Here is a 12,101-nt window from a genome sequence, read left to right as displayed (position 1 = left end):
TTTCAGGTTCTTCGCCAAGATGTTTGATTCTTGGTTCAAGTTTCGTGCTCTGGCTGGGCAGCTCAAGGAAAAATTCAGAGACTTGTCCTGAAAAGCCAACTCTGCTTGTTCTGCGGGTGCTTATGGTGTCGTTGTCCTGTTGGACGGTGAACCTTCACCCCCAGTCTGAGGTCCTTTGGACTCTGAGCAGGATTTAATCAAGGATCTCTTCTGTATTATTGCTCCGTTCATCTTTCCCTTGATCCTGACTAGTCTCCAAGTCGCTGCCGGTGTGCCTGGTTCCCTCCAGAGATGTAACACTTGACATTCAGGCCAACATAGTTCCATTCTTAGTTGCATCAGACCAGAGAACTGGGTTTCTCACCGGTCAGAGAGTCTTTTAGCTGCCTTTTTGGAAACTCTAAAGGGCTGTCAGTGCCAATTACTGGGGAGGTGGTCACTCTACCATAAAGACCTTATTGGTTGAATGCTGCAGAGATGGTTTTCTCTGGTAGGGTCTCCCCATTCCACAGAGAACCCTGGAGCTCTGGGTCAGAGGTACCATCAGGTTCTTGCTCACCTCCCTGACCAGGGCTCTTCTCCCCCGATGCGCAGTTTGGCCAGGTGCCAGCTTAGGGAATATCACATTCTACCAATAATAAAGAATAAATAAAAAAAAAACAAAACAAGAGAAAGAAAAAGAGACAGAAATACACAAAATAAAGACAAACAAATAAAGAAATAAAAATAAAGAAAAAAATGATAATATATAAAAAAGAAAGATAACAAATACAAAAAAAAAATAAAACAAGCCGAGAGACTAGGAACCAGCATGCTGCGACCCGGGAAACCCATAGAGGTCTCATGGGGCAGAGCAGGTAAGCCTAGTGGTTAGAAGCGTATGAACATAGTAACCAGAAAGAAATATGCAATCGAAATCCCGGAGCTGACAAGGACAAATCCATGATACGTATCTGCCCCTGACAAGGCATTAACCCACTTCCACGGCCAGTCAGTTGAAACAATAAGAATTTGTCTGAACTGACTTGATCCTTAGTTAAATAACGGTACAATTAAAAAAATGAAGCAGCGCACATTTGCCCAGTGTCGCTCCAGGTTTAGGGGAGGGTTTGGCCGCCGGGATGTCCGTGTCCCAGCTCAACGACTTTCTGTGGCGGGCCGGGCGCATGCAACGCTGACACAGTTGCCAGTGGTCCGGGTTCAAGCGAGCCAGTGTTGCAAGAATCAGTGCGGCTTGCAGGGTCGTGTTTCGGAGGGACACATGGCGTTCGACCTTCAACCATCTCCGCGGTCCATACGGGGAGTAGCAGCAGATGGGACTAACTACCAATTGGATATCACGAATTGGGAGGGGGAAAAGAATGAAAGCTGGAGGCGCACTGGTGTATCTTGGGGACCTTCAATGCCTGCAGACATTTTTTTGGTTACCTTCCCCAGATCTGTGCCTCGACACAATCCCTGTCTCGGAGCTCTTACGCGACAATTCCTTCGACTTCATGGCTTGGCTTTTTGGCTCTGACAGGCACTGTAACTGTGGACTTTCCTGTATATAGACAGGTGCGTGTACCTTCCAAATCATGTTCAATCAATTGAATTTACCACAGGTGGCTCAATCCAAGTTGTAGAAAACATCGCAAGGATGATCAAATGGAACAGGCTGCGCCTTGAGCTCAATTTCAAGTACTCATAGCAAAGGGACGTGAATACTTCATGGTAGAAAAAAAATATACGGTTTTTATTTTAAATACATTTGCAAACTATCTGAAATCTCGCGTTTTTCGCTTTGTCGTAAACTGGGATATTGTGTGCTAGATCTGATGAGGGGAAAAACGATTTAATCATTGTAGAATAAGAGGCTGGTAATGTAAAAAATGTTGGGAAAAAGTGAAGGGGGTCTGAATACTTTGCAATTGCCATATTCAATGATTATTTAAGTTTCATTTAAACTATTGATTATCTAAACGATATGTGGAATATAAAGATCTCGTTTGTTTATGATTCCCTATAGGCTTTTCATTAGTGAAAAAGGCTAATTAGAAGGCTATATTATTCTAAATCGCGATTTGATGTGCGCAATGTGACGATCGCATTAGTGTAGACTAAAAAGGTACGCTATCGTTCTTAATATCATGGCATGGTTTCTCTTTACACAAATGCTGATGAAGAGACTGCCACGACAAAGTTTATTCATGCGGGGAAGGGGAAATAATAGCACTACTACTACCGGAGTCATGAAAACAATTCATAAATTGAGTTTAAGTGGTGTTCAGGATGGCTCATCGGAACAATACTGTTGAGGGGGTCGTCGGTTGGGGGGAAAAAAAATTGTCCTGATATGCTCGGATATTCTCCAAACAACAAGCTGTGCAAGGGAGCTCGTGACACACACCACACACCCTGGAGTGGATCATAATATAAGGGATACGCTCAGTAGTCCAAAGTAACACACACTATGTGCGACTTTGCGGGTTTACTGCCCACGATCACATCACAGTAACTATCCAAAGTACTGCATAAGCGCCATAACTATCAATAGACCGCTTGCTTCTATGCCACTTACATCGACAGCGTTATGTCACTGGAAAGCTAAACGGACGAAACAATGTCAAGCTTAACATCAAATAATTTAATTAAAAATACAAACTACACTATCCCAGGAACTCTCAAAGTATTTCTGGGGTCAAGAACCCATATCATGTCGTGAATTAAATTTACAAACTCCAAAGCATGAATGCGTAAGCCACTCAATAAAGGCAAACTTAATTCTTCTATTTGGGAGCGGGAGGTTTTCAACTGGAAAATCATCGTTTAATATTTCCTCCCTCCACCTGTAATCCATATTCATTAGTCTGGCGGGTGGCTACTTTACCGTTCACAATACTGCCCGTGGGTCCATCAACAGTCCTCATATATCATATTAAAAACACCTCAACATTAATCAACTGCGTGTTTGATGGGGTGAAACTAGGGAGAGAACCACTGAAGGAAATGGTCGAGTTGATTGTCATCAAACACTTATACGTGTGAGGGGTGACTGCTAAAGAGGGGAAAGGGGAGGAAGAGAGAGAGAGAGAGAAAGAGAGAGAAGAAAGAGAGAGAGAGAGAAAAGAGAGAGAGAGAAAAGCAGAGAGAGAGTAAGAGAAGACGAGAGAGAGAAGAGAGAGAGAGAGAAAGAGAAAGAGAGAGAGAGAGAGAGAGCAAAGAGAGAAAGAAGAGAAGAGAGAAAGAGAGAAAGAGAGAGATGAGAGAGAAGGAGAGAGGAGAGAGAGAGAGAGAGAAAAAAGAGAGAGAGAGAGAAGAGAGAGAGAGAGAGAGGAAAAGAGAGAGGGAGAGGAGAGAGAGAGAGAGAGAGAGGAAAAAGAGAGGAGAGAGGAGGAGAGAGAGAGAGAAAGAGAGAAGAGAAGAAGAGAAAGAGAGAGAGAGGAGAGAGGGGAGGAGGTGAGGGAGAGAGAGAGGGGGAGAAAGAGCGAAGAGGAAGGAGAAGCATAAAGGAGTGGGGGTAAAAAGTATTTGGCCGCTTAATGAAGTTCAGACACACCCAGTACATAACGCTGTCATGGTAGTGGCATAGAAGCAAGGGTCTTTGATAGTTATGGCAGCTTATKCAGTAGCTTGGGACTGTTACTGTATGGATGTGGGCAGTAAACCCGAAAAGTCGCAATAGTGTGTGTTATTTGGGACTACTGGAGGTATCCCTTATATTATGTCCATCCAGGGTGTGTGTGTGTGTGTGTGTGTGTGTGTGTGTGTGTCAGAGTCCTGCACAGCTTTTTTTGGAGATATCTGGCATTTTTTTCCCCCCCAACCCGACCCACCCTCAAAGTATTGTTCCGAGAGCCGATCCGTGACCCACCAACTTAAATCCAATTTATGTAATTGTTTTCATGACTCCGTAGTAGTATGCTATTATTCCCCTTCCCCGCATGAATTAATTTGTCTGGATGTCTATTCAACATTTGTGTAAAAGGAAACCATGCCATGAATTAAGAACGATAGGCTACCTTTTTGTCTACACAATGCGATGCGTCACATTGACGACTCAAATCGCTTTAATAATAATAGCCTTCTAATTAGCCTTTTTCACTAATGAAAGCCTATAGGCGACATAACAAAACRAGATCTTTATATTCAATATCGTTTAGATAATCAAATAGTTTAAATGAAACTTAAATAATCATTGAATAGTGCATTTGCAAAGTATTCAGACCCCTTCACTTTTTCAACATTTTGTTACATTACAGCCTTATTCTACAATGGATTAAATCGTTTTTCCCCCTCATCAATCTACACACAATACCCCATAATGACAAAGCGAAAAACCGAGATTTTAGATATGTTTGCAAATGTATTAAAAATAAAAAACGTRTATTTTTTTTATACCATAAGTATTCAGTCCCTTTGCTATGAGACTTGAAATTGAGCTCAGGCGCATCCTGTTTCCAWTGATCATCCTTGCGATGTTTCTACAACTTGATTGGAGTCCACCTGTGGTAAATTCAATTGATTGAACATGATTTGGGAAGGTACACACCTGTCTATATACAGGAAGGTCCCACAGTTGACAGTGCCTGTCAGAGCAAAAACCAAGCCATGAAGTCGAAGGAATTGTCCGTAGAGCTCCGAGACAGGATTGTGTCGAGGCACAGATCTGGGGAAGGGTACCAAAAAATGTCTGCAGCATTGAAGGTCCCCAAGAACACAGTGGCCTCCACCTTTCATTCTTTTCCTCCCCAATTCCGTGATATCCAATTGGTAGTTAGTCCCATCTCTGCTACTCCCGTATGGACGCGGGAGAGGTGAAGGTCGAAAGCCATGTGTCCTCCGAAACACGACCCTGCCAAGCCGCACTGATTCTTGACACACTGCTCGCTTAACCCGGACAACTGGCAACTGTGTCAGCGTGCATGCGCCCGGCCCGCCACAGAAGTCGTTGGAGATGGGACTTGAAATTGAAATCCCCTAACCTGGACGACACTGGGCAAATTGTGCGCTGCTTCATTTTTTAAATTGTACCGTTATTTAACTAGGCAAGTCAGTTCAGAACAAATTCTTATTTTCAATGACTGCCTAGGAACAGTGGGTTAACTGCCTTGTTCAGGGGCAGAACGACAGATTTGTACCTTGTCAGCTCGGGAATTCGATCTTGCAACCTTCTGGTTACTAGTCCAACGCTCTAACCACTAGGCTACCTGCCGCCCCATGAGACCCCCATGGGTCTCCCGGTCGCAGCCAGCTGTGACACAGCCCGGGATGTAACGTGGATCTGTAGTGACGCCTCAAGCACTGCAATGCAGTGCCTTAGATCACTGCGCTACTCGGGAGGCCTGGCCTCTACCATTCTTAAATGGAAGAAGTTTGGAACCACCAAGACTCTTCCTAGAGCTGGCCACCTGGCCAAACTGCGCAATCGGGGGAGAAGAGCCTTGGTCAGGGAGGTGAGCAAGAACCTGATGGTCACTCTGACAGAGCTCCAGGGTTCCTCTGTGGAGATGGGAGAACCTACCAGAAGAACAACCATCTCTGCAGCATTCAACCAATAAGGTCTTTATGGTAGAGTGACCACTCCCCAGTAATTGGCACATGACAGCCCGCTTAGAGTTTCCCAAAAGGCAGCTAAAAGACTCTCTGACCGTGAGAAACAAGATTCTCTGGTCTGATGAAACCAAGATGGAACTATTTGGCCTGAATGTCAAGTGTTACATCTGGAGGAAACCAGGCACCACTCATCACCTGGCCAATACCATCCCTACGGTGAAGCATGGCAGTGGCAGCATCATGCTGTGGGGATGTTTTTCACCGGCAGCGACTTGGAGACTAGTCAGGATCAAGGGAAAGATGAACGGAGCAAAATACAGAGAGATCCTTGATTAAATCCTGCTCCAGAGTCCAAAGGACCTCAGACTGGGGGTGAAGGTTCACCGTCCAACAGGACAACGACACCACTAAGCACACAGCCAAGACAACGCAGGAGTGGCTTCAGGACAAGTCTCTGAATTTCCTTGAGYTGCCCAGCCAGAGCACGAACTTGAACCAGATCAAACATCTCTGGAGAGACCTGAAAATAGCTGTGCAGCGACACTCAGCATCCAACCTGACAGAACTTGAGACGATCTGCAGAGAAGAATGGGAGAAACTCCCCAAATACAGGTGTGCCAAGCTTTTAGCGTCATACCCAAGAAGGCTGTAATCGCTGCCAAAGGTGCTTCCACAAGGTACTGAGTAAATGGTCTGAATACTTATGTAAATGTGATATTTCAGTTGTTGTTTTTTAAAGACATTTGCAACAAATGCTTTGTCATTATTGGGTATTGTGTATACATTGATGAGGGAAAAAACAATATAATTAATTTTCGAATAAGGCTGTAATGTAACAAAATGTGGAAAAAGTGAAGGGGTCTGAATACTTTCCGATTGCACAGTAGGCTGCAAAAATAGGTTACATTTATTTAATAGGCTATTATATGCATATTCACATTTTTACTAGCCGCACCGGTTTACACTTTATATGGCCTGCGTATGGTCTAAATAAACAAAAGCCTGAATTAATGTAGGCTAATAATTAACTGATATTTAATTGAATTATCATGAACAAATACTTGCTTGCACTTTTTGCAGGCTGTGAATCCATCTACCGGGTTGTTGTCCTTACGAACCGGGGATTTCACTCACGCAGCATCTGTTTCCACGATGATGTAGCCTATTCCCCCATCATAACCTTTCTTTTTATTTCTCCAGTTAGGCCTATGTTACCCATTTTCGCGTGAGCTAGGCTAGCCAGAGAAAGTCAACTTGGCAATTGCCTATTCTCACGTGGGGAGGAACAAAAGCTCTCACTTAGACAGAATTAGAATGTTTCACACCACATAGAATAAATGGACATCCCTGCTCCACACTCTCCAATTACGTCCCTGCTACATCCACTCCATCCATTACGTCCCGCTCCCACACACTCTCAATGCCGTCCCTGCATGCCAAACTTCTCAATGACTCCACCATGCTCCACAGCCACCTCTCTCAATACGCGTCCCTAGCTCCAAACACTCTCTCAATACTCCGTCTCTCCACACCTCTCACAAGCTACTTCCCTGCTCCATCCACTCTCTCATACTCCCTCCACACATCTCAAACGTCCCGGCATCCACCACTCTCATCAACACGTCACCTGCTCCACATCCTCTCTCAATACGTCTCCAACGCTCCACACTCTCATCATAACGTCCCTGACTCCACACCCTCTCTCTATACACGCCCATGTCCCCACACACCTCTCCCAATACGTCGCCTGCCCACACACCTCTCCAATACGTTCCCTGCTCTCCCACACTCACTACACTCATATCAACTGTCTCACCTGCTCCCACCCACCTCCTCATGACTGTCCCTGCTCCACACTCTCTCAATACGTCCCCTGCTCCACACTCTACGCAATACGCTCCCTCGCTATCACACTCTCTCAACGTCCCTTGCTACCACATCTCTCACTACGTCTCCGCTCCCACAACTCTTCAATAGCTCCCTGCCTCCACACTCACTCTCCATACGTCCCTCTCCACACTCTCTCAAACGTCCCTGCTCACACTACCCATACCGTCCCTGCTCATACTCTCTCCAATAGTCCTGCCACCCACTCTCTCAGATACGTCCCTGCTCACACACTACTCTCAGATACGTCCCTCCCCACACCTCTCCATACGTACTTCCTGCTCCACACTCTCTCATATACGTCCCTCCCCCACACTCTCTCAATACGTCCCTTGACCCACACTCTCTCAAATGACGTACCTGCTCCACACTCTTCTCAATACTCCTGCTCCCACCTCTCTCAATACGTCCCTGCTCCACACTCTCTCAATACGTTCATGGCTGGAAGCCTCGCCGCTCACAGAATGAAATTCTCGAACACATGTAACACACAAGCCCCTGGGTTGTAAAAAGTGTAGTCCCTATATCGATTTAAACGTTTGCCATATAAATTGTTTCGTATCCGTGAGTCCCAATTTCATTCCAGCCTACAGCTGATATATATAATATTTTATTTTTGTGGTTGTTATCCGACCTGACGCAGATACTTGGTGTGTGTTGTGTGTTCAAAGTATTGAGCTGACAGAATCCATCGTCACCCGGTCTCTCTCCTTTCACTGTTTTCTGCTGCCAAAACCACCACACACGACACCACACACACACACACACACACACACACACACACACACACAACACACAGAGTCGGGAGAGCGACTCCTGTATGACCAAAGCCCTGTCAACTCTTTATGTAAACAGTAATTTGTTACAAACCCCAAAGATGTTGCTTTTTCAATCGGCTGTAAACGCAAAAGTTGTTTACGTTTCCAACAAACACGGCGGCAACAGTCTCCCCACGGAACTGGCACGCACGCACGCACCACACACACACACAAGCCCCACTTCATGCCTTGCAGTACACCCTATTCCATTATGTATAAAGTGGATGGGATTTGTAGTTTGTATGAACTCCACTACCAATACTGTGGACCTGACAAGTGAAAAAAACACATACAGTACACAGACACAAATGTATACTCCCTATATACCTATTTGCTTATACTTTGCCTGAAGATATTACAAATTATTTTCTCTTTATGACAACACCACACATACTTGAAGATGTGTAGATCCTGACACCCGTACACATGACCCTCTTCTCCGTTCTCCTCATTTCCCACTCACCCTCTCCTCACCTGACCCTGTGTCTCGCTCGATGATGACAACCTGGGCGGCCTGTGAGACTCTGGTTATAACAGCTGCTCTGCCCTTTCTCTTCTCTCCACACACACAACACCACGACCCACACACACACACACACACACACACAACACCACAACACACACACACACTGACCTACACCCTGCAGCAGACCTATGGTATCAGTCCAGTTCAGTACTGTTTATCACATGGCTTCATTTACTCACAACTGTAGCTTTGCTCGTTCATTAGGTCAATAGTTGGGCTGCTTACAATATGGCTGTGATTTGTGTTGTGGGATAATGTTGCTCTCTCACTGGTCATCTCTCTGTCTCTCTGTTACTCTCTCCATGTCGTCAGTAAGCAAGCTTTACTTCTCTACTTGAGGTCATCATAGAATGAACTAGATGTTGTGGCCTTCTTTGGTGTTTCAACGTTATATCACTTTCAGTGTGTGTATGCAATCGCAATGGTACTTTCATACATACAGTTGAAGTCGAGTTTACATACACCTTAGCCAAATACATTTTAAAACTCATGTTTCACAATCCTGACATTTAATCCTAGTAAAAATTCTGTATCTTAGTCAGTTAGGATACACATTATTATTAAGAATGTGAAATGTCAGAATATAGTAGCAGTCATATTTCAGCTTTTACTTCTTTCGTCACAATCCCAGTGGGTCAGAAGTTTACATACACTCAATTAAGTATTTGGTAGCATTCTTAAATTGTTTAACTTGGGTCAAACGTTCGGGACCTTCCACATTCCACAATAAGTTGGAATTTTGCCCATTCCTCCTGACAAGCTGTGTAACTGAGTCAGTTTTGTTAGACCTCATCTCGCACATTCGCTTTTCAGTTCTGCCCACAAATTTTCTAGAGGGATTTGAGTCGAGGCTTTTGTGATGCCACTCCAATACCTTGACTTTGTTGCCTTAAGCAACTTTAAGTATGCTTGGGGTCATTGTCCATTTGGAAGACCCATTTGCAACAAGCTTTAACTTCCTGACTGAAGTCTTGAGATGTTGCTTCAAATATATCCACATAATTTGTCCTCCCATCATCGATACCACTCTATTTTTGAAGTCACCAGTCCTCCTGCAGCAAAGCTCCCCCACAACATTATGCTGCCACCTGTCTGCTTCACGTTGGATGCGTGTTCTTCGGCTTGCAAACATCCCCCTTTTCCTCCTAAACATAACGATGGCTTTCATTATGCCAAAAGTTCCCTTTTTTTCATCAGACCAGAGGACATTTCTCCAAAAAGTACGATCTTTGCCCCATGTGCAGTTTGCAAATCTATCTACTGTATTTTGGAGCAGTGGCTTTCTCCTTGCTGAGCGGCCTTCACGTTATGTCGATTAGGACTTGTTTTACTGTGATATAGATACTTTTCGTACCTGTTTCTCCAGCATCTTCTCAAGTCCTTTGCTGTTGTTCTGGATTGATTGCACTTCGCACCAAATACATTCATCTCTAGGAGACAGAACACGCTCCTCCTGGACGGTATGACGCTGCTGTGGTCCCATGGGGTTTATACTTGGCTACTATTGTTTGTACAGATGAACTGTCGGTACCTTCAGGCGGTTGGAAGGTAGGATAACCAAGACTCGAGGTCTTACAATTTATTTTCTCTAGGTCTTAGCTGATTTCTTTATTGCCAATGATGTCCAGCGAAAAGACTGAGTTTGAAGTAGCCTTAAATACACCACGAGACACCTCCAATTGACTCAAATGATTCAATTAGCCTATCAGAAGCTTCGAAAGCAATGACATAATTTGTCTGGATTTTCCAAGCTGTTTAAAGCACAGTCAATTTAGTGCACTGATAAACTTCTGACCACTGAAATTGTGAACAGTGAAATAATCTGTCTGTAAACAATTTTGGAAAAAATGACTTGTGTCATGTACAAAGTAATGTCCTAACCGACTTGCCAAAACTGTATTTGTTAACAAAAATTTGTGGAGTGAAAACGATTACCTAATGTATGTAAAACTTCCGACTTCAACTGTATCTCTCTCTCCCACCACAAAAGATTGATACCTCTGCCGTCTACACACACCACAGTTCCACTTCATGATTTATCCACATTTATATGAACTTCCAGCTCCACTCCACACTGGCAGGAAAAACACAGCTGGGAACAAGTCTCCTTTAGGAACACATTCAACCCCCCATCATGTTTTCACATAGTCAGAGAACCTATACATGCCCTCTCTCACTCTTTCTTTCTCTCCTTCTCTCTCGCTCTTTCGTTCTCTCTCCTTCTCACTTCTTCTCCGCTCTCTTTCTGTCTCCTCTCCTCCTCTCTTTCTTTCTTTCTCTCTTCTTGCTTTCTCTCTTTCATTCGCTCTCTCCCTCCTTTCTACTCTCTTTTCTCTCCTTTGCTCTCCGTTTGCTCTTTCTCTCGGTTCTCTCTCACCCTGTCTCTTTCGTTCTCCTCTCCTTACTTTTAATCCTTCTCTGCTTCTCCTCTTTTTCTCTCTCAAATCAATTTGCTTTATTGGCATGACATAACAATGTACGTATTGCCAAAGACATTACTTTGAGATTTAATAATATTAATCAATATTGCTACAACGGGACAAACCTAGTAACAACAATAATCAAGGTCAAAATAACCATATGTTGAACAATAAAAGAGGCATAGAGGACATGTACAGTTGGTTGTCAGACACCGTTCCTCTTCTTATGGTCAGGCTGCAATGTAGTTTGCTCCAATCCACACTCTCGTCCTCCCCCAACAGGACAGTAGCCCTATTCTCATTAGAGAGTCTTTGAAACCTTGAATAAGGTTTAAATTTGGTGAAATGACACTCTCTATTGTTTAATATTCTTGAACATTTTGTCAGGAAAATGCAGCTCCTTCACTCTGTTTCTGCGTTCTACTGATTCTCTCTCTGTGAACTAGTCAAACCCCCCTCCACTGCTATGTGTTGATATACACTAGCTACTCGCTGGAACCAGGCTTTTTGGCAACAGTTCGGAGACTTGAACGTCCCCCTCTAATATATTTGCAGTGAGAGCGAAAAACCACACAATGTTGCGATTAAAGAGAATGCCCAGAGAAATGTGATTTGATTCACTACTGGGTGCAGGGTTTTGACGGGATCTATCAAAGCAGGCTTTGAGTGTGGTGTGTTCGTGGGATGTGGGTCTTGTTGTGTCTGACTGTATTCTGTACATGTATGTAAGTGTTGTTTTCTCCCAGAAATCTCCTCTCCTATCAACGCGTCTCTAATTAACACTCTAGAAATGAAGCTTTTCAGTCATTAAAATACACCCCCCCCTTCCAAGTTCCAAAGTTCCACTGAGAATACCTTTGCTTCCTAATATCCTATTGTCATTCTATGGAGCCACTTTCTGACGCGAAACAATGT

General features: G+C 44.1%; 1 pseudogene; it reads left to right on the top strand.

The window, feature by feature from the left end:
• Nucleotides 1-12,101, top strand: part of LOC111958658 (protein PTHB1-like) — a 185,452-nt pseudogene that overhangs the window by 111,313 nt on the left and 62,038 nt on the right.

Source organism: Salvelinus sp. IW2-2015, linkage group LG35, assembly GCF_002910315.2.
Source record: "Salvelinus sp. IW2-2015 linkage group LG35, ASM291031v2, whole genome shotgun sequence".
Lineage (NCBI taxonomy): Eukaryota > Metazoa > Chordata > Actinopteri > Salmoniformes > Salmonidae > Salvelinus > Salvelinus sp. IW2-2015.
Note: the sequence above shows the minus strand (reverse complement) of the source record. Positions and strands in the feature narration are given on the sequence as shown.